At 42.2% G+C, this 24304-nt stretch overlaps 1 protein-coding gene across 6 annotated transcripts in view; it reads right to left on the reverse strand.

Moving 5' to 3' along the window:
• Nucleotides 1-24304, reverse strand: part of LINGO1 (leucine rich repeat and Ig domain containing 1) — a 275425-nt gene that overhangs the window by 101619 nt on the left and 149502 nt on the right. For 3 of the 6 annotated variants that reach the window (XR_015745132.1, XM_087941643.1, XM_087941642.1), the window contains one exon: nt 3855-3925. The exons of 1 other annotated variant lie outside the window; for it this stretch is intronic. The gene's annotated coding sequence lies outside the window, so the exon portion shown is untranslated. Of the gene's footprint in view, nt 1-3854; nt 3926-11638; nt 11781-24304 lie in introns of all 6 variants that reach the window. 2 more of the 6 variants (XM_087941644.1, XM_087941646.1) reach the window with 1 other exon arrangement.

Consider the following 24304-nt stretch of genomic DNA (forward strand, 5'->3'; position numbering starts at 1 on the left):
TGAGCTCAGACACATGGAGACACTCAAATTAACATGGTTGAACTGAGGCAGCCTTGCTCAGTTACGGAGCCTCCCAGATTTTTTTCATGTTGGGAAGACGGGCGATGAATTCTTGAACCCAACACTGTTTTTCTTTTTTCTTTTCAATTAACAAGACCAAATGGGAGCCATTCGCTCGGGATGACTTCTTCAAAAAGGCAGAATGCCTTAAATATTTCATAGAAAGTAATTCCCCACCCCTGCCAGAAAGCTTTCCTTTCCTTTCCTTTTTAAGAAGGACATCTCCTTCCCGCCCCTTTTGTTCATGTCAGGATGTAATTAAGCATGAAAGATCGGAGTGCATAACAAAAAGACTCAACAACCCCACGACTTCGCTGGCTTCCTTCAACCAACCAACTCTTTCTCCTCATTTAACATTAACACACCATCCTTGGGTGAACACAGAGCTGTCAAGATGGGATCTCATGCCCCACTTGGTCACAGAGAGAAGACGGGGGGGGTGGGGTGAGGGGAGAAGAAGCCATTTCAGATTACATCCAGTGTTGTAGACCGTGAACCTTGGAGAACCACAGAAGAGATAGGTACAGAATAACAGAGTTGGAAGGGACTTTGAAGGTCTTCTAGTCCAACCCTCTGCTTGACCAGGAGATCCTATTTCTTTCTGGACAAAGGGTTGTCCAACCTCTTCTTGAAAACTGATTTAATTATTCTCCCTATCCAGAAATTTCTCCTCTCTATCTCATCTTTATATCTCATCTATCATCTATCAATCTATCTATCATCTATCTATCATCTATAATCTGTCTGTCTGTCTATCTGTCTGTCTCTATCTATCTATCTATCATCTATCTATCATCTATCTATCATCTCTCTCTCTCTCTCTCTCTCTCTCTCATCTATCTATCTATTATCTATCTGTCTGTCTGTCTATCTATCTATCTATCTATCTATCTATCTATCTATCTATCTATCCATCCAATCCAATCCAATCCAATCTAATCCAATCTAATTTCTAACATCTATTTATCTATCACCTATCTACCCACCTTCTCCTATAATCTCCTAGAAATCTCTATCAGAGCCACACTGAGTGATCATGTAGCATCAGTCCGTCCAATTTTACTTCCCACGAAATCCCTTCTTTCAATTTTGCTGCCAAAGGAGACAATTACCCTTTTAGGTTGGCAGCAGATACTTCTAAGACAATTGTCAGGCTATAGGCAGTTTCTGGGACTAGATGGAGAATTCTGTCTCCCATTGATTTCTCTCTTCTTTCTCACTTGCAGAGTGCTCCGAAAATGAAGTTATTGGCGGATGTAATGTTTTCTCTACCTGACAATTTATGCTGTGGGTTCTCAGGAAAGTGCTGACCTCTGCATTGACAGACCATCCCTGGATAGACATGTTTCTATAAATAAACCTGCTTTCTTTTCCTCTGACTGAAGGGATAAAGCTTTCGATTATTTTGACTTGCATAGCTCGTTCTCTCTTCCAGCCTTCTCTTATTGGTTGGGTTAAAACTACATGAAACCCTTCCCCGATTTAGACCTGGCATCCATCTTATTTCGTCTTCGGTTTCAGCAGTGGGAAACCTGCCTCTAAAACAGTCGAAGCTGGTATGACAATCATCACAGATGTTTGCACAATGCAGTAAATCAGCCATGGCGAAATGAGTGCCTTTAGGATTACAGCTTCCAGAATTTCACGGCCAACAAGCCTGAGACATTTCAAGGGGGACCCAATTGCAGCAAGCAACACGACATTGTGGTTTCATTAACTATAGCTTATACCATTCAACTCCTGTTCACCCGACCCGTCAGAGGGTCATTTCCCTCCATGGCAATCCTAAACAGATCTGGCTAAGATATTGCACGAACGAGGCCGTTTTCTCAACTTTTATACTTCCTGTCCTGTTTTGTTTTTTCTCCAAGTAGGAGGTGAATGTATTTGCATGATTGTGTTAAGATCAAACGTCCACTAATTTGAAGGACCATTGACTTAAGTTTCTTAAGTCTGATTTTGGAAAACCGTATAGGAAAGCCTTGAAGGAGCCCTGGTTGTGAAATGAAATTTCTTCAGGTGTGGTTCTTAAACCCACTGAATGGATCAGTGAATTCCATACCAAGAGTTTGAAGGTATCATGGAGAGCATTTAATCCAGTGTCCTGCCCAGGACATGAATCTACCACTACAGCTGTAGAAGAAGAGCAAGCAGAGTTGGTGGTTGGAGTTAAGGGTGTCATCAGCTTAGAGGTGTTGCGTTCCCACAAATCCAACCCCTCCTGAATTCTGCTGACCCTTATCTGGTGCCAATTTAGTGCTGACCATTAGTTGACTAGATTCCTGTGCATGAGAAATCAACCAGCTTAATTAGAACTCAGCTAAGAATCCTGATACTTTGCACCTGACGCGTACGGTTGCATTCAGGGGTGGGATTCTCCCAGTTCACACCTATTCGCTAGAACCGCTTGTTAACATTCTAAGCAGTTTGGATAACCGGTTGTTAGAAGAAATTACTGGGCTAATCCTGTAAGGAAGGCAGGAAGGAAACATTCTGGTGTTGCTTACAGAAACTGCCTCTCCATTAACCCTTATTACATTCTTGGCAGGACTAGACTTCCTATCTCTGGAACTTCTCTGGAGTTTTTTTCCCCTCCTTTGCTGGTACTTTGCTTGTGTGGAATGACCATTGAAAAAAGTGACTTATGACCATTTTAAAAAGTGACTTATGACCGTTTTTCACACTTACGACTGTTGCAGCATCCCCACAGTCAGGAGCGTCCAGGCGAGGAGATGCGTGCCTTGATGTGAGTGATATGGAGTTGGCCATCCCCAGCCAATAATATGACCACCAAGCCATGTCCACCCAGTCACATGACCACCAAGCCATGCCCACCACCTAAGCCACGCCCACAGAACCGGTTGTTAAAAAAATTGAATCCCACCCCTGGTTGCATTCTATAGTGCAATGCCCACCCCAACCCCCAGCCAGAGAAAAGGAATCATCCTGATAAGGTTTTTTTTCCCCATTAAGAAACTAAATTTTGTTCTGCACTGAAACCTCTCTTTGTTCCCTCCAGAGAGCTGTCAAGCTGGGAAATTGCCGGAGAACAGCCAGCTCTGATGTTTGCTGTCTCACACACTGCCTTATCAAACTGACAGTTCACAAATTTTAATCTAGGATTCTGTACATACAGTACAAGCTGAGACCTGCTCCTGTCTCTTCAGAGTGTCCTGGAGAAAGAGAGAGAGAGAGAGGAGAGGGAGCAGGCTGGGAAAAAAAGGGCCCAATGATTGTCACAGAGCAAGAAGGATGAAACGCAAGAGGAGACACTGGAAAAACCTGCAGCCGGACACATCCAAGCTCGTCAAATCTACCCTCTGATTGCTGCACCTTTTCATCAAATTTTTTTTGTTGAAAATTTCTCCTTTTTTAAAAAAAATCAGCCAACAGTTTTAAGATCTAACCTCTAGGGCAGTGTTTCTCAATGGGGCAACTTTAAGATAGGTGAACTTCAACTGTGAGAGGAAGACCTTTTCTACAAGTACAACATTTTAGATAAAGAAATATGGCACTTTGGAATGAGTAGAAGGCCATCAAGTTATTTTCCATGCTGAGCAGAAGAGTCTAAATTCAAGTGACCTCCAAGTCAACTATATCAACGAACACCCATGGATAGATGCTCCAATGTGCAATAGAAAATTCCCACTTGGCCAAACCTTGGGTGGTCTATTTTCATTGTTCAGATATCCACCACAGATTTCATGCTGTTACCGGAAGAATATAGGCAAGCTCATACTCTGAATTTCAACCATAACAAATGTATTCAATTTCTTAGGAGATTTCTCACTCACCTAAGCAAGTGTAGGATGACCAGTTTCCAGTGACGCAGTGCTGATGTTCCCCTTACTGGTCCAATCATGCACTGAAAAGAAAAAGAAGAAGATATTTTGAGACCGGTTGCCTCACAGAGAATTATATCCTTCAGGAGTGGCTTTGGACCCCTCAGTCATTCAGGCCAAGCCATCTTCTAAGATTCTGGTTGTGGAGCTTCTGTAGGGATAACTGTTCGGTTATACTGTATCACCTTGATTGTCCAGAGAAAAAGGCAAGCTATCAATAAAATGTATGGAATAAATCTGGTGATGTAATGGTCTGCAAGAATGACCTTGGGAGGCAGGAACGGAGAATTTTGAAAACAAGACAACTGGCACTGAAAAAATGTCACAGACCACAGAAAGGGGAATGGTGAGGAAAACATTTCAGAGACCCTCCCCAGTTTTCTGAAGAGTAAAGGGGAAGAGGTAAGAAATATTTTCAAACTTGAAAAATTATGTTAATGTAACCTTACAATAGGGATAGAGTTAGTAGAGTAGAGTAGAGTAGAGTAGCGTAGAGTAGGAGAAAGAGAGGCAGAGTAAGGTGGAGTCAAGAGAGGAAGCAACCTAGAATCATTACATTCCCACAAGTGATCCAAGTCCAACACCTCTTTAATTTTGTCAACTCTTATTTAGCATCAATTTAGCGTTGGCCATTAGTCAATTCTTGTAAATAACCATGAGCAACAAATCAGCTTAATTAGAACATGGTGTGGTTTTGCTTCTCATGCCTGACATGTTATTGCACATAGCTGTGCTTCTTATATTTGCAGGAGCTAGCAGGTAAGCAAGCAGGTGACCAGGATTACGACTTGGCATAGAACAAACAGACACTGAAAACTATAGCAAAGTTTTAGCCTTTGCTAATTCTTATACAAGAATCGACCAGCAGGGCATCTGCTGCCAGGTTTGAATCAGCTTCAATTGTCACACTGATGACAAGAATAATTGAATACCTCTAGCGCAAGGCTATTAAGCCAACATCAACCAATGCTTTATATAATCCTATATAAAAGGATGCAGAAGGGAAGAGAACAGTTGAGGAGGAATATAATTGGAAACACAGCTTGAGAAAACCTTGCTGGCACGTGGAAGAAACATGCCAGCTTCAGTTCTCAGACAGATGGCATCAGCCTGGAGATTTCGTACACAGGTGACAAAAAGTTCCAGGCCTACCAACTCACATTTTCACTGGCATATTTCAGTTTTGGGCAGAGGGCCAAGCAAGCTTTTCAAAAGATCATCCAAGCCTAGATCTATCATGACAAGGAATGAAATAGAATCGTGATTGTCTAGATTCCATGGTTACACTTGGAGTGGTGCTTCTCAGCCTTGATCCTTTCAAAGTCCTTCAACTCCCAGAATTCCCCAGCCAGCATGGGATCATCTCATCCCTTGACATGGATCAAGTCACCAAGTCACAAAAACTGGAGAAACGATCATCAGATCAATGAACGTGATTCCCGTCTTTGGCCACCCAGAATGATTTCACAGAAGCTCTTTTTTTTCCTTGAAAGGGTACCTCGGAAGACACAGATATTTCTTGCAGCTGAAGGAGAGAAGGAGGAGGGAAAATAAGGCAGTTAGTTTTTCTCCTGCCAAGCCTGGGTTTGCTTCCTATGCCCCCTGAGCACAAAGACATGGGTCAATTTTAAAAGTTCTTCAGAAAGTTCTTCAGAAGTTGGAAGTTAGGAACTCTGCCCTGTGGAATCTTCTCCTAGCTGTGCGTCAAATGACTACCGCTTCATTCCATCTCAATCCCATTCACAAAGTTTGAATGTCTGAAATCAACGTTGGCTTGGTGTAGCACCAACCCTTTCTGGATGCTGTTTTCCTTGCTTGAATTGGCAGGAAAGTGACAGCATCAAGCCAACTCTTGTCTTCCAGTCAGCTTTCCACATGCGGGTAAAAGGACACTTAACTCCCAGCAATCTTTTCCCAAGAAAAGCACTTAATGCAGTATCATTAAGTCATCGCTTCCCTTTCTTTTCCGATAAACCAGAAAGACGGAGATGAATTCCTGCTTACAGTGATAGGTGCGTTCTCCTGCCCTCTAATCTCATTCCCCATTCAACAGTTGCAGCCTGCTTCACAATGCATTAATGAGTGGAGTTTCATAGCCCAGATGCAGAGCTGAAATGAAGCAAGCCAGCAACACATCTCAAGACACGCCAAAGTTGGTCTGAACAGAACTGAACAGAAGGGACATCTCCATAACTACTTCCCATGCATACATATCAGGAAGGCCTTAAGAGGTCAATGAATGAAGCTTGGTTCTGGGTAACTGCCTGAAATCCATATTTGGAAGTGGTTGGCCATGGTCTTCAAAAAAAAAAAAACATCCCATGATGCTTCTCAATGTTGTAGTCCACCCCATTGGCCTGGGATTCTCAGGGGATGTCCCATTTATGGACTGATTGGATCCAGTCTTCAACTGGATCCAACTTCAACTGGATCCAACTTCAGACATCAGCCTGGGACTGTAGAAACTCTACCATCTACCTTCCCTAGGGGAAAACAATGGTTTAAGATTCAGAGGGGACTTTCCTACACCTCAAGAAGATTCTTCAGGAATATTTTTCCCAAGACCTCCCAAGATTGGGGAATCTCTGGTCCTCTTCAAGGTCGCCAGGAATAGAGAACTTGTTCCTAATGGTCATTATTTCTTTAAAACCTCCATCTTCAACAGGTTGGGTTTCATTACACATCCACCCATCACCTTACAGGAGCTTAGATTCATAGGCAAAAATAGTAAAAATAAATAAATAATGTGTCTATTTTAACACTAAAAGTCTTAATTTTGTAATCCTCGCAGTATTTAAGTGATATCATACAACCGAGGTGTTTTCACCACCTTGTGTCCAGCTGCCCAGGAAGACTGAAAGATCCATGCTGGAGGGAAGAGGGACATCTTCTCTTATCCCACTGTCCTCTCCCTTCCCACTCAGGATATGTGAGGATTTACAAAAGGAGAGCCACAGAAGGACAAAAATAAAAATAAACTATGGTGGTTTGTTTCTTTATAAAACAACTGAAGAGCATTTATTTATAGCTTCTCAACACCTTAGAGACTTTCTCTCCAGGGTGTTTTATCCCAAGGTACACAACATGATGTGCAATCATTTGGAGTTTTGTCAGGCTGTGTGTGGGTTTGCAGAATAGAGGACACACACACACACCTTCTTTCTCTTCCTGACATATGTCCTCTTTTTCACATACCACTAATTTTGTCTCCCTGGGGGAGGGACCCAGTTTAGCAGCTGGTTTGGGGGTTGTGTATCCTTCCTTATGGAGGACTTCTCTTCCAGATCCAAAGGGTGGAAGCATTAGAATGGGTGGAGGGACAGCGTTTTTTTTTTGGAGGGTGGTGGAGGAAATGAATTATCCCAGGCAGAAGAACAGATCAAAATCCTCTTTCTGAATGTCAACTTTCCACTTAGTCTCTGATGGCAGAGAATTGAGCAACCCTCTCTCAAACTTCCCAATCCACTTACAGCTGAAATATTCTTGTAAGGTGGTGGAAAAAAGATAACGAGAGATCCTTCCTTCCTTCCTTCCTTCCTTCCTTCCTTCCTTCCTTCCTTCCTTCCTTCCTTCCTTCCTTCCTTCCTTCCTTCCTTCCTTCCTTCCTTCCTGGAACTTTTATTTGGCTTTGCAATGTGCCATTTTTAAGAAGCCTGGTGGGAATTATATCATCATTTGCAGAATATTATAATCATTTGTCGACGGGAAGGGTCAAGGTGGGTACAAGGATGAGCAATTTATCGTCATCAAAGGTCCATGGCATGAGGCCAAATGGTAAAGAGGGCTAGGGAGGGTCGAATAGGTCTGCAGGAAACCATCTGGTAATGTTATGATAACACTGGAGCATCTGGCCAAAGCTGTCGGCCTGGTTTTGGCTTTGAAGTGGGATTAACTTTGGGGATTTCATTTGGAAACTCACCCCTATCTTGACCCTCGGACATGTGGGGATGTCAGACTACGCACTTGGAGGCATTGATAGCCTACCGTCTATGGATTGTCCACTTGCTACCTGGCCACTGATCTTCACCATAGTATTGTCCCTACTTGTGGAACCACCACAGGTCCATCACCTGGAAGCCATCCCTGGGAGTTTACAAGAAAAGATTGAAAAGCTATTTGTCCAGGAGGGAATGAAGATCCCTGCAGCAGGTTGGACTAGACGACCTCCAAAGCCCCTTTCAGTACTAGGAAACTACATTTCTTTAAGCAGCTAGAACTCCTGTTCTATAGAGATAAATGAAACCATCACAGATTCTCTTGAGTTCCCTTTTTTTCTCACCTTTATATGTGCTCTGACTCATTTCCACATCCATTTTTGGTGACTGTTCTCTCTTTTTTTAGAAAGGCAGCACAAAAGTTAAGACATTTTTCCATTTTGCCCAACGGACACATTATGGGGCTTTCTTTGTCCTAATGTCACCATCTTTCATGTATTTTTCCTAATATCCACCTTTTAAAAGCTATTCTCGCCAGCACACTGTGTTTTAGTGTGCCTTTCTCTTAGCATATGGGTCTTTAAAAAAAATCAGTAAGGCTGTAAGTCGGTGAAAATAAGAAGTTCAGAAAAAGAGCACATTACAAATTGGTACATTTTTAGAGAGGACAACTGGGGTACATTTGGATCGAGTTGTAATTTCTCATCCAGCTTTATTTTCCAGGCTTTTACAGTAGCCAATCCTTTTTTTTGTTTCTATTATTTTTAAAGTAGGCAAAAGCATTTCTGAGTTCATTACCTTTTTCCAAGTCAATCTAAATAACAACTGAATCCCTAGGTAGTTCCTAACTGTCTCCTTTCTCTTCTCCCGAGTCTCTTGCAATCACCCTCGATGGAACAATTCCTCAGCCTGAAGGCAGGAAAGCTTCTAACCTCCTATGGTTAGAAACTTCATCCGAAGAAACTTGTAAGACATTCCAAAGTGCTCTAGAAGAATGTCTCTCAACCTTGACCACTTGAAGATGGGTGGACTTTCAACTCCCAGTATTCTACAGCCATCCGTGCTAAAGTCCACTCATTGTCAATGTCTATGGAAATTCTCAGTCATCCAGGTCATGGTCAAAGGTGTTTTTCCAAGAGGCAACTGGACTTTCTTTGTTTTTTCCTTGAAGATGTTTCACTTCTCAACTGAGAAGCTCCTTCAGCTCTGAAGAAGCTTCTTGGCTGAGAAGACTGAAAGATTGAAAGACTTAGTTGAGAATACTGAAACTGAAGAAGATTCTCGGTTGAGAAGCAAAACGTCTTCAAGGAAAAACAAAGGAAGTCCAGTCACCTCTTGAAAAAGCACCTTTGGGACAACCATGACCTAGATGACTGAGAATGTCCATAGATGTTGAAAACGAGTGGACTATAACTCTCAGAATTGCCTGGGGAATTCTGGGAGTTGAAGTCCACACAAGTGGCCAAGGTTGAGACTGTTCTAGAGAATGAAGAGCGGGGAAAAACCAGAACCACGTTCAGCAGGAATGTCAATTGCTAGGGAAATCGGGAGACCGATTTGGCTTCGGCATCTGGTTCTTTGTGTTTAGCTGCTCTGACAATCCATCTGATGGAGGGAAGTAGGACAGCAACATTTTACACCCATCATCTTGCAAGAGTCATGATTGGCACCCCTGGATGACATTCTTCATCAGAGGAATGAATCCTGGCATTCCAGAGATTTGACAAGGGAGGCCTGTCAAGCTCAAGTGTTCTTCAGCAAGAGGAGCGCATGACGAAAGCAACTACTCATAAGCGATGAGGCTTTCTCTCTGGAGCTACATTTGCGCCAGGTCCTTCACAGTCTGGAGGATTCTCCAATCTCACCCCACGAATATCTTTTGAATGAAACCAACGAGGACTCTGTGATAGAGACACCAGTTCTAGGGAAAACCCACCCACTCATTAGATGGCAGAAGGGAGTCTGGGTTTTTGTTTTTTTGGGCATCCCTTTGCTGCTGGGATGGCAGCTGGGAGACTTTGGGACAAAGGCAGTGGCAGCCAAAAAGACCAAAGGAGTATCTTTTTAGTTGACATTGGCAGCCCAAAGTTGTTGGAGCGCAAGAATATTACTGGACAGCATGATGGATGACTCTTGGCTATGGAAGTGTCCCATTGGAGAATATACATGCAGGGGGCGGGGGGGAAGACTACAGAGGAATTATTGAGTCTGTCATCTGCACCTCTATAACTGTCTGGTTTGGTTCTGCAACCCAACAGGACAGACACAGACTCCAGAGGGTAATTAGGACTGCAGAAAAAACAATGGCTACCCACCTGCCTTCAGTCGAGGACCTGTATACTGCACGAGTCAAAAAAGGGCTGTGAAAATATCAACAGACACCTCACATCCCGGACATAAACTGCTTCAACTCCTTCCCCCAAAACGACACTATAGAGGCCTCCACACCAGAACAACTAGACACAAGGACAGTTTTTCTCCAAATGCCATCACTCTGCTAAACAAATAATTCCCTCAACACTGTCCAACTATTTACAAAGTCTGATTGCTATTACTATTAATCTTCTCATCACTCCTTATCACCCATCCCCCCCCACTTGTGACCATATGACTGCAACTTTGTCACTTGTATCCTTGAGATTTATATTGTTTCCTGGTATGATTTGATTGCTTAATGTACCCTGTGACTACCATTAAGTGTTGTACCTGATGCTTCTTGACTCTTGATGAGTGTATCTTTTCTTTTACGTACACTGAGAGCATTTGCACCAAGACAAATTCCTTGTGTGTCCAATCACACTTGGCCAATAAAGAATTCTATTCTGTTCTGTTCTGTTCTGTTCTGTTCTGTTCTGTTCTACTCTATTCTATTCCATATTCTATTCCCTATTCTATTGTACTCTATTCTCTATCCTGTTCCATCCCATCCCATTCTATTTAAATTCTATTCCTATATCCTTCTATTCTATTCTATGACTATCATCAAGTGTTGCACCTTATGATTCTTAACTCTTGACAAAATGTATCTTTTCTTTTACGTACACTGAGAGCATTTGCACCAAGACAAATTCCTTGTGTGTCCAATCACACTTGGCCAATAAAGAATTTTAATTCTAATGAGATGAGGGGAAGGGAGGGGAGAGGAGAGGAGAAGCGAAGATAAATAAAATAAATAAAAATAAAGTAAAATAAAATAAAAATGAAGTAAAATAAAATAAACCAGCCTGATGAAAAGCAAACTCACAAATCCTCTTATATTAGAAGAACATCAGCAGAAAACCAACTATGCTAATTTTTTGGGTGGGGCATGTTATTTGCAATTTACAAGCAATCGGGGACCCAGTATGGATCATTGGGTGACCTCCTGTGCCTTTATTGCTGAACTCACTCATCAAGGACTACTCTAAATATTTCTGGCAAAGAAGAGGAGAGGTTTATGATAAAAGCTTTTGCCTTGATGTTGTTATCAGGAAGTGACAAGATAAAAACCCTGGTTAAAAGTATGAGAAACAGCCCCAACTGAAAGTTAAACATGCATAAAGCACCTGATCCCAGACTGGATGGCTGTTAATATTTTATAACAGAGCCGAGCCATAAGAAGTAATGAATTAATGCTTATATACTAAGAATCAGCCTAAACTCCTGGAAAAGAAACCGTATCCTAACGACAGCTGAAGCAAATGAGGATCCCTCCGCTGTCTTTTTATACGGGGGGCCCCGTAAGGTTACCAAATACTTTTAAAATATTTACTACCATTTTGGCAAACAAAGTTCAAGCAAAGAGCTTCTAATTACACAGACCTCTGAGGTTCAGTTTGGTTTTCGTCGATCTGAAATGGCACAGAGGTGGTAGACAAATGATCCATCTTCTCAGGGCATGTGGGATCCAAGCATGATCTTATTCAAGAAATAAAAGGCAGCAAAGCTTATTCCCGTCGGCTGTCTGTTGGACAGAGGAGAATGACATCATCGGTAGAACAGGGGTGGGTTTCTACCGGTTCTGTCCGCCTCTGTAGAACCGGTAGCTCTGAAGAGCAGCAGACATAGAACCGGTTCTATGTCTGCTGATGTTCTGGGCAATAGCTAAGGAACACCATACAATGGGGGTAGTTGACTGAATAACAACAGATCGCAGTTCCCTTACTTTTCCTCCACCCTCCCCCATGTGTCCTTAGGTTTTAATTTATTTATATGTTAAAGTAGATATATATTTATGACTGTAAGCTGCCCAGAGTTACCTTTTGGTAAGATGGGCAGCCAATAAATTTTATAAACCAACCAACAAACAAGTAAATGCAATCTTAATGCTGATTCTCTTCAGCCACCAGGAAGCTGAGTAATATTATACAGTGGAAGAGAATATCCATAGCTCAGGGTTGCACTGTGGGTTTCTCTGATGATGTTATCTAGTTGGGTAATGAACCATCCGCAAGAAAACAACTGAAACTTAAGCTCGGGAAGCACCACACTATTATTCTTATTTGGCATGGATTTAAGTGTTAAGCGTATTAAGAATCATCACAAAATTTGTATGAATTTATCTATATTTGCGGATTTGTGTGTAGGTATCTATATCTCTATGAAAAATCCATCTATGAGATTGCTAAGCGTCAACTCCTGCCTGATGGCACATAATCCATCAATTCTGGGATATATAAATTTTACAAAGGTTATCTAAGTATAGCAAGAGCATAATTTAAAATGAGATCTGCTGTTGTATCTTTAAAGAACAACTTCTTAAGTATTTGAAACTTTTTAAAGACGCATTTGCCAATCTCTGGAGATTGGGCTCCAAGCTACATCAGATGGTAGGATGGATTCAAAGAACTGCATAAAATTATCCATTCCAATGTCCTATCCATCAGTGACTACTTCAGCTTCCACCTCAACAATACACGAGCACACAATAGGTACAAACTCAGGGTAAACCACATAAAACTTGACTGCAGGAAATACGACTTCAGCAACAGAGGGGTCAACATCTGGAATACGCTACCTGACTCTGTGGTTTCTTCCCAAAACCCCAAATACTTTAACCTCAGACTTTCTACTGTTGATCTCACCTCATTCCTAAGAGATCTTTAACGGGTGTGCATAAGCGCACCAGCATGTCTACCATCCCTGTCTTAATCTTCCTTTTTATTTGTCTCTATTTCATGTATTAATAATCATGTTCATACTTATATTTATTATCAAATACATGCTTGACAAAATAAATAAATAGAATGAAATGAAATAAACGAGACAGGAGAAAACCGTGTTTGGTATAAGGTGCTCTCCTGCCCAAATTCACGATTAGGTCATAAGAAGGGAACCAACATATATGTCCATATGCATATATTCCCTTCTAGTCTTATCTCTGCTACCTCTTGGCTCCTGAGATGTTTAATTAGTGAAGAACCATGATTGTCTAATGCAGACAACCCTCCCGCATTGAGTTCCTGTGGTAGGAAGTTTTGGCAAGGTTGAAAAAGCCACAAGCAAGAATTTCCTGGGCTCCACCAGGGAAAAGACAATGAGCAAAGGTGGAGCCAAGGAACTGCCCCCTCCTCAATGCCCCTACCCAGCTCTGCCATTGTTTTGCTGTTAATTAATGAATGGGAGAGCTAATTGTTGCATGAAACTCCTCATTACTTGAGGAGAATTCCCATCAAGACAATTTAATTACTGTGCAGTTTGGGCCGCTCCCACTTGTCTCATTAGATCAAGATTGGGATGAACGGGGGCGATGAGGAGGCAGACAAAATAGTGATCTATCTCCCAAAATTCCCCAGTCAGCCATGCTTAATTTGGAGATCCCTGATCTGGGTTATTCCTTCTCTCTTGGCCCTAAGAAGAAGACAAGGGCCAATCACTTCCAAAAATCTTGCCAAGGAATCTGCAGAGGGTTATCCAGAGAGTCAAGGAGTCAAGACTGATTTGAAAGCACACGCGCGCACACACACACACACACACACAAAATTATAAGCATCTCACAGCTCCATGCCATCTTCAAAAGTGTCCCTCCTTTCTTCCAAATCCACCTCAGAATTACTGAAGCATTTTCCTCTCTCCTTGAGCTTCCAAATCACTTTGGCTTCCTCCTGACCATTCTTCACACATCTGCATGCACACACATACACACACACACACACACACACACACACACAGCATCTTTCCTCTCCCCCCCCATGCACGAAGTTTGGGGCTGGGGAAAACAGAGCCTTAATCTCCTCTGTGCAATCTCACTTTGTGCTGACAGCCGGGGCTGCTCTCGATGGATAAAAGGCTCCCTTGGATAAAGCCAAGCGGGACTCACAATGGGGTGTGATTCTGGTTACAAAGGCTTGCAGGAATTAGGCTGGGAGAAATCTCCACAGGCAGAGCGAAAGCGGGCAGCTCTTTTCAAAGAAGAAGAAACCGTGGCAAAATAGCTTGTTCTGTTTAGCTCCAGGATGCCTCGGAATCCACAATCTGGCATTTCGGCCTCACAACAGACAGTAAGAATTTCATGGCCCGTGAACACGGTTCTATTATTACTATTATTTTAGAATTCAGTTTATATGCTTACATCCTGAGTAAGGATGTTCAAAGCCACTTACGACAGGAAGAAAGAAAGAAAGAAAGAAAGAAAGAAAGAAAGAAAGAAAGAAAGAAAGAAAGAAAGAAAGAAAGAAAGAAAGAAAGAAAGAAAGAAAGAAAGAAAGAAAAAAAAAGTTGGGGAAATGTGTGGTGTCCGTATTGTTTCTTTGAAACATCTGGCAGATTTTACAATCGAGCATTGAGGTGCAGAGAGCCAGCTTGGTATAAGGATAAAAGCAGCAGGCTAGAAATGGGGAGAGTGGGAGTTCTAGTTCTGTAGGCATGAAGGAGGCTGGGTGACTTTAGGCCAGGGGTTGCTTTGGGAGGGGCCCCAAGCTAAGATTCTGTGTAGTTCGGGGAACGCCCGAATCCCACTCCTGGTTGGCCCTGCCCAACCCTTCCCCTCCCCTCCCCGGAGTCCCCACGTAGCCCGTTTTGGATGCAGGTAAATGCAGGACACGTGTAGAGGCTCGGGGCGGGCAAAAAACAGGCCTTCTGGAAGTTTATTCCGTTTCCGGCTTCCAGAGAGTCTTCGGAGCCCGTGGAGGCCATTTTCGTCCTCCCGGAGGCTCGAGAAAAGCATCCAGAGCCTGGGGAGGGAAAAATACACCTCCCCGTAGTGCAGGAGGCCGACTAGGCAACGCCCACCATGGCCAACCCCACCCAGCCACCAGGCAGAGACGCCTTTGCTAAAATGTTTGAAGGCCACCCCTGCTTTGGGCTATGAAGATAAGATAAGATAAATTTATTGTCATTGTACTCAGAAACCCGAGAACAACGAAATAAGGTGCTCTTTCACATCATACAACTAAACAACACCAAAAGACATATACAAATAACAATGTAAAACAAATTAAAACAAATAACAGTTAAAAAACTGTACAACCAGGATATATATATGTTAAGGCCACCAGATTCATAACTCTGCATTTAACCTGATTTAACCTGATTGGGTAAAAGCTATGTTTAAATCTACTTGTCCTGGCTTTCAGCACTCTATATCGTCTTCCTGATGGTACGATCTCAAACAACGAGTGGCCTGGATGCGAAGGGTCTCTCAAGATCTTTTGTATCTTCCTTCTACATGAGAAATGTTACGCGGCGCAAAGAAAAGTAGTGCTTTGTCACGGGTCAAATCATGCTGACCAAATGAAAGAACTTATTCCAAAACTAATACGTTTGAGCGGCACGTAAAGTGATTGTCTACCTTTCTCAATTGTTCCTCACTCCTTTCCCATAAATAAAAGGATCTTAATTTATTTTTGTGACTCGGATTCTATTTGGGCACGCCACACCGGGCTAATTGTTCTTGTCATTGTTAACGGTCAACAGTTCTAACTCATTGGGGGGAAAAAAAAACCCTTTTCCCATCTACTAAGGACAGATAGGTGGAGAACCCTCCGGCCCCTGGATCAAGGCTCAATTATGTTCAACTTGTAACTAACATTCTGATAAGCAAGGCAATTCTCGACTAGAACACTGCATCTCTTCTTCACCATCCCTTTGTCCTTCTCTTTCTGTTCTTACGTGGAAGATTGAGCCTTTGCTAAATAAATGTTTCCTTCTCATCAGGTTGCAAAGCAATTAACTTGCAGAGGAAGAATTTGCATAGACTGAAGAGCAAGTCAATTGTTTTGTTAATTCCTTTGCTGGAAAGGAACTTAGAGCCAGAGGTCATCACTGAGCAGGTCTGTTGAATAGGAAGCAGGAAGAAAAAAAAAGGTAGCAGGTGACACAAATCAGTTGGAAACGAGTCTTTGTGGGGGAGGATGCCATTCAAATGGAATCCATTTATGCAAATAAACACATTTTCATTTGGATCACAGAATCCCTCCTCACCTACCCAGTGCAAATTTGCTTTATTCAGACAGTCATAAATCACCCTGGAATATGTCCTTGCATGCTGACGGTACGGTTTCATGATTGGCTTATCGGTATATTTCCTGGTTTGTACTTGGGTGGGAGACAGCCAGACAATTGTAGGAGAGACTACAAATTAAAAATGGTAGAAAAAAATATTTGTAGCTCTAGATGTTGGTGGTGGTTTTTTTCTTTGGGTTTTGTGATGACCCGGGGGCATAGCACAAAGGCAACCCAGTCAGATAATAAGTAGGAGCTCTTTATTAGCTCCAACTTTGCCCCCAATGTCTTGGCTACCTTTTGGGCTGGAGAAAAACTCTCCCAGGAACAGCCTGCAGAGATTCAAGTCCAAAACGTGGTCAACAAAAACTGTAACTGTAACTATAAGTCCAATCAAGGCACAATGAGGTAATTAGTCTGGCAGGACAAGAGAAGGAATTCCAGACATGAAGGAACGGCAGTAATGCAACCCAGTTGGGAGGATGTCAGGAACACAGATAACCAAAGTCAACATAATATAAACTCACGTTTGTTCCTAGCAGATGCCATGCTCAGCTTGCATCTCTTCTAAACTCTCAGGTGTGCCTAATGAAGGGAATCAGGGCCCTTTCCTCCCTCTAAGCCATGCAATCCAGGTTGCTCCCTTCTCTGTTCCTCCTTGCGTGCCCTAGGATGAAGAAAGGGTGGGCCTGGGTCTTCCTCTGAACTCCCCCTCCCTTGTTCTACCTCTTCCCTGCTCTGCCCAGTTGGACTTTGCCCTTCCCCAATTTCCTCCATAGCTAACGGAGCCACACTCCCACTCCCTGTCATCTGTTCATCTTCCTCCTCAGATTCAGACTCTGAGAGGGGCATGATAGGTTTAGCTTCCAAACCTTTCATCACCAGGCTAGGTGACATCTTCAGTGGGATTTTGGTCTTGTTCTGATTCTCCACCACTTTTATTGCTCTTGTGTAGTCATGTAGTCAGTGAGTCATGTGACCAGCTGGCCATGCCATGTGACCTGCCTGTGACCTGACAGGACACACGTCATGACAGGTCACCCCCAATGACTGATCAGTCCCATGTATCAGGGTTCCAAGTAACATACACGTAGCAAACAAAACTCTGAGGCAAGTAGATTCCTCCAAGAATAAGTTTATTGGATATGTCATATTGGCACAGGCTGGTGAAAACCAACTCTGATTATTCCCACAGTTTTCACCTAATTAAAAGTAAATATTTTTCACTTTCTCAAAAGCAATCAACCACATGGTCCAATCAGGGTACTGCCCAGTTGCTAGGTGACTCCAGTCCCCTCCTTCTGAGCACCTGCAGGAATGTCCTTGGTTCCCAAGAGAAAGTGTATTTTGTTTTGACTGCAAACCCCAACTATCTCTATTCCACCCACCTTGTCCCTCTTCTCCAGTGTGTCAGCGGTGAAGTCTCAAAATGGCTTCAGTCAGGGCTGACACCATGACCCACCAACCACAGGACCACATGGGAGCAATAAAAGCGGTGAAGAACCAAAACAAGATGCTTCAACCAAAGTCCCACCGAGGATGTCACCTAGCTTGGGGATGAAACATTTGGAAGCTAAACTGCAAGCTCAGAGGACAAACCACCACCCACAGACACTACAACATTAAGGGGGAAAACAATGACATTGACCTAAGGCAGGATTCAATTTCATTCTATCCCGCCAGAAAGTAACGAGCATTGCCTAGCCGTCATATGAAGCCACCTTATTCAGAAAGAGAGATCTGGTGGTTTCTTTGTAAGAGGGTCAAATTAACATCCATTGCAGAGAAGGTCCAAAAAGTCAAGATGGCGTCTGTAACTATGCCATGGAAGTCATGCCTCTCTTAAACAGCCTTTCCCTGGGGGAAAAGGGGCGTGGCTTTGGTCAGGCACCTGCTGTGGGCATCTCGACTTTTCGATTCCCTGCGGATGCCCTTGCCTGTTTAATTTCCAAACAAAGTATTTCATGTGACGACTTGCCAGGCGCAATCTTCTCTGCCTGTTGCATTAAAAATTATATTAAAAAACGAGGAAGTCGCTTTTAGAAGCCTTTGGGGACCGTTATTATGGCTGTCTGAGCTCACATCGAATGTCAGGGCTGCCGGGTTAGGCCTGCTGTAAAAATCACGATCTTCCATAAAAATAAAAATTGAAAATAAAATTAAAATGCTGTATATCGGCTGGGATTTTTATTCTCCCTCCTCCTTCCCTCTCGTTTCCCCCTTTTTTCCCCTTCCCCCTTTTGTTTAGATCCCTGCTGAAAATAACTTTAGGGATCATCTGGGGACGTAAGCAGTACACATGTTGCTTTAAAAAAAACATTTTTAAGGTTTCTTCTCATTAGATGGGGCAAATAGGCTGATTAACACAAACACACAATAAAGAACAAAACCCTGAAAGACAAGTAAACATTATGTTTGAAAAGGCCTGAGAAGTAGATTAGAGGGATTTTAGCAACCTATCCACTGAGGTTACTAAGAAAAAAGTGGAAATAATGTCAGACTTTATTAGATAATCTCCCTTCCAGATGCCATTGACAGCAGCTCCTGTAATTCCCATCCAGGCTTAAGATCTCCCATTGAGATCCTCCTACAATTATCCAGGGAATGAGTAAGAATTTAATGTGCTTTTATGGATATTTATCATCAAATGAACATTTTATAAAAAAGTAGACATAACTGCCCAGAATCACTGACAGCATACACACCTAATTTAATAATGACCTGAAAATAGAAGTAGAACAATAGTGGAAAAAGAAAGCAAAGATAGTACCAATGGTAATAGGTGCCTTGGGTTCAAAACATCTGGAGCCCTATTTGAATACCACTGGCATTGACAAAGTCATCATCAGTCAATGGCAAAAGGCAGCTTTACTTAGAACAGCTTACATCCTGTTGATGATAACTTTTAACAACATCAAGCAACCACACCTGCCTATCCCAGGATCCTTGAAAAGGACTTGGTAGGTGGACAAAAATGCCCAATCCAGTGTAAAATCTGTCTGACTGGGTGACCAAACATAACAACAATCCCAAAACATCTGGAGCACCATTCAAACACTATCGGCATTGACAAAATCCTCGTCAGTCAATTGCAAAAGGCAGCTTGACTTGGAAGCGCTTACATCCTACGACAAGACACCTAACATCACCAAATGCCTACCTGTCGCAGGTCCTTGGGAAGGATTTGATAGGTGGACAAAAATGCCAGTTTTGGTCTAAACATCTGTCTGACTGTGCGACCAACCATAATGGCTTTGTTGGACCCTGCCTAGACCCTGCTAGGAACTGAGCAGTGTCTGCATACAGTATTATAATAAACCAACAGGCGAATAAAGCTATTTAATGCTGTTTAATTTTTAGTCACATGCTCTTTGTATATGTGTGTGTGTGTGTGTGTGTGTGTGTGTGTGTGTGAGAGAGAGAGAGAGAGAGAGAGAGAGAGAGGATTGCCTTAAGCCTAGAAATGTTAGACCTTCTAACCAATTCAGAAGAAAAACATGGAGATTTTCCAATGCATCAAATTCTATGTTGCAAGAGGAACAGAGCAATTTTTGAAACAGAATAACAGAGTTGGAAGGGACCTCGGAGATCTTCTAGTCTAACCCTCTGCTCATGCAGAAGACCCTGGACCATTTCAGGCAAATGGTTTTTCAGTCTCTTTTTACAAACCTCCAGTGTTGGAGCAAATCATTCCCACTGATTCATTGTTCTCGCTGTCAGTAAATTTGTCTTCATTTCTAGGTTGGATCTTTCTCCTTGATTAGAAAACCGAACTTTAGAGAGAAAATCTTCCCACGACTTAGCCTGCTTCTTCGTGGATTCAGAATAGAGTCCCTGTAAAATCCACCGATTTACAGCGTGACCCTGGCAGGATTCAAAGTATACAATATTCAAAATAATCTTCGTCAAACAGCCTCGTGTTCGACCGTTTTCTGGGTCCCAATTACAGTCACTTGCCAGAGCCCGACTGGATTCAGTAAAATAATAGATGGTGGGCAACTTTATTTGTGAAGTGTTATAAATCTCACCAAATTCATCATGGTGGATTTACTACGGCCGAGGAAAAAAAAAATATCCTATGGAGAATAGCAAGCATTTCTTGTAGCTGGCAGATAGATGGAATAAATCTGCCCAGGAGCCGAAATTGTTTAAGCAAAGATCGTTGGCTTTTGAATATTTGGGGAAGAAATAAGAAGAGAAAAATGTATCTAGTCAAGGTCAAAGCTGTAATTTCTCTTCTGTTAAAAAATGGGAGGAGAACAATTTCACTCTGGGAAATCTAAGCTAAACAGTTTGGAACAAAAATATAAAAGTTAGTGCTAGAGGTAGATCTCTATTTATGACCACTTGCTTAGCAACTGTTTCAAGTTATGACGCACACACAAAAAGCTACTTAGGATCTGTATTTCAAGTTCCACCTCCCTGACTGCGATTTACAACATCTTTGTAAAATGTTGGAAATTGGTGTTGACTTCTGGTTTCTCATGAAAAATATGCATTGTGGACAAGAGGTTCACTTAACCACAGTGGGTGGGGACTCACTTAATGACTGTTGCAAAAATGTTGTAAAATCAGACAGGTCATGTGATAACCCTCTAATCCTGACTTGACTTATGACCATAATTCTGGGCTCAGTAATAGTCATAAGTCTGGTTTGGTTCTGCAACCCAACAGGACAGACACAAGACTCCAGAGGATAATTAGGACTGCAGAAAAAACAGTTATTACCCACCTGCCTTCAGTTGAGGACCTGTATACTACACGAGTCAGAAAGAGGGCTGTGAAAATATTTACAGAACCCTCACACATCCCGGACACAAACTGTTTCAACTCCCACCCTCAAAACGACGCTATAGAGCCCTGCACACCAGAACAACTAGACACAAGGGGAGTTTTTTCCCGAAACGCCCTCACTCTGCTAAACAAATAATTCCCTCAATACTGTCCAACTATTTACTAAGTCTGCACTACTATTGCTATTAATTTCCTTATCACCCATCCCCTCCCACTTGTGACTGTATGACTGTAACTTTGTCGCTTGTATCCTAACGATTTATATGGACTGTTTCCTAGTATGATTTGATTGCTATGACTATCATTAATTGTTGTACCTTATGATTCTTGACTCTTGATGAATGTATCTTTTCTTTTATGTACACTGAGAGCATTTGCACCAAGTCAAATTCCTTGTGTGTCCGATCACACTTGGCCAATAAAGAATTCTATTCTATTCTATTCTATTCTATTCTATTCTATTCTATTCTATTCTATTCTATTCTATTCTATTATGTTCTATATTCTGTTCTATATTCTGTTCTATTCTATTCTATTTTATATTCTATTCTGTTCTATATTCTATTCTATTCTATTCTATTCTATTCTATTCTATTCTATTCTATTCTATTCTATTCTATCCTATCCTATCCTATCCTATCCTATGTCAAGTACTACCACTTCTCCGCAAACAGTCTGCCTATCTTAACTAAAGAGCTTCCATCTAACAGGGTGTTAGATTTACATTTTTGAGATGCACCCATTTCTTAGTGAGTTTGTAAATGAATAAAAATAGTGGAAAGGGGGAAGGCTGAAGATAAACTGCACTCCAGAGGATGATCAAAAGAGAGAGAGAAAGGCGAAGTGTTCACAAGACCAAAGATGGGATCTAGGCTTACTCAAGACAGAACTTCTGAACTCAACAGAACTTAAACAAGACACAATTAACTTAAACCACACTGTTTGCCAGGGAGTCTACTAATAGGATAACTAATAGGATCTGCAAGCCAACTAGTGTCTCCTTCCCTTCTTCATACAAGGATTGGTCTGCCATTGGAGAAAGTGGACATCTACTACATGAAAGTATGGTCAAGTAAGCAAATGGCCTTAGTTGAAGCTTTTGACATCTTTCCACTCGTGATACACATTTCTCTCCATGTTTGAGGGCAAAAGGATTAATCACCAAAATTGACTGATGTCTGAAGGACGCAAGGAACCTTTTACCCTCAGAGACATCCCATCTAGGTCCTGGGATCACAAATCTGTGAGCAACACAGGCTCTCAGCCAGTGGGTTCTAATCTGATAATTCTAGATTCTCCCCCACCCTTTCAAAATTTATTTTTTATTCTTTCTCCCCCCACCCCACTTCTCCAACTCCCTGGAATGTTGTTTTCTTTGGCAAAAAACGATGCTTCTGTTTTTCTTCCTTATCTGCAAAGCATGGTGTCTCTCCTTTGGTGATATTTTTGAGGTCATCTTATTGTAGCAAAGTAGCAGAGTCTGATTATTTTACTCGTTTCTTTTGGTTACAGGCCCCTGTGCTCTCTGGGTGTCTCTTTCCTCGCCAGAACAGATTCCTTTGGGGTGTGGCTGAGATGTGCAAAGCCACAGAGGCTGCCAAACAGGGAAGATTTGAGATTCACTCGTTCCCTTTGGGTATTCATCACCGAGATAACGGCAGAAAACCCCGTGCATTCAATCTATGAGAGCTTCACTTAACATTCCTTCCGGCGGGGATTTAAATAATTATTTTCTATAAATCATAGAAAAGTTTAAACAACCAGAAGTCTGTCTGAAATCAGTCTGATTTTCTATGCCACTTTAAAAAGACCCCCTTGGACGCTATCGATTTCCCACGCGGATTTGAAAGTTCCAATTGGATTGGATTGCTTGGCCTGTGGAGATCAATTCAGACATCAGAATAGGATCAAAAGGACTCAGGGAGTTACTGGATCAGAAACACAGGATTTGGGGAAAGACTGAGCAACAGAAGGGTGTTTTCCATAGTATTATTGGAAGGAAGGAAGGAAGGAAGGAAGGAAGGAAGGAAGGAAGGAAGATGGAGGGAAGGAGGGAGGGAGAGAAAGAGGGAGGGAGAGAAAGAGAGAGGGAGGATGGAAGGAAGGAAGGAAGGAGAGGGAGGGAGGAGGAAAAAAGAACAAAGGAAGATGAAGGGAGATAAGGGTACAATTAATTTTAAGAAATGGTAACCATAATAGTAACAATAATATTCATAACATTAATAATAATCACACTGTTTATGTAGACATTGAATTGTTTATGTTTAATAAAAATCACTTAAAACTAAAAAGGGAGAGAAGGACGAAAGGAGGGAGGGAGGGAGGAAGATGAAGGGAGATAAGGAGGAAAGAGGGAGGGAAGAGAGGGAGAGAGAGGAGGATGGAAGGAAGGAAGGAGTGGGAGAGAGGAGGAAAGAAGGAATGAAGGAAGATGGAGATGAGGAAGGAAGGAAGGAAGGAAGGAAGGAAGGAAGGAAGGAAGGAAGGAAGGAAGGAAGGAAGGAAAGAAGGGCTGGCTTTGATGTTTCAATTCCATTGCAGCTAAGTGGCAAATAAATTAGCTCAGCTCTCCCGCCTCTGTCACTCTTGTGGGTTTAGACATACCACCCTTGGATGGAGCTGCCTAGCAAAAAGAAAGCCTATCTTTGTGCACCAGGTAGTCAAAGCGTGCAATTTCTCACCGCTGCTTCAAATTTAGATAACTTTAGAAGGCGATTTGTTAATTTGCGGAAGACACGGCTGTCAGCAGTTACTAATGATGATAGTCATAAATTGCTTCCCCCAGTGGAGGTTGGGATTCTTTGGAATAACGCAAGCAGGAGACAGGATTTCATTGTTGAGTCTGCCTGGAAGGCTTTCCAGGCCGTTGACCTTGGATTTGGTAGGAAAGAGCTGGATGAACCAGACAGCTAAGAGATGGGCACCTTTCCTATAGACGGTGGATCAGTAATTAAATCCAAAAGCAGCTATTTCCCACGCAATACATCCTATCCCCCTTCTTGTCCTCTTAAAAATGCACTCTTAAAGGCGATGACGTTTGGAGAAGCTCCAAAAAGAGATTGCTATAATACAGCAGCAGTAGATTTCATGCCTGCTATTTGCCTAGACATCCACTGTTTATTCATTTGTAAAACCAAGTAAATATTATGCTGAACGTCTCCAGTGCATTGTCTGACATGGTCTCAAGAACATCTGGTGCCAATAAAAAGCACATATTCCTGACATTTTCTTTCTATTTTTGTTCCTTCGTGT

This window comes from Pseudonaja textilis, chromosome 13, assembly GCF_049901715.1.
Source record: "Pseudonaja textilis isolate UNSWEBS1 chromosome 13, rPseTex1.2, whole genome shotgun sequence".
NCBI lineage: Eukaryota > Metazoa > Chordata > Lepidosauria > Squamata > Elapidae > Pseudonaja > Pseudonaja textilis.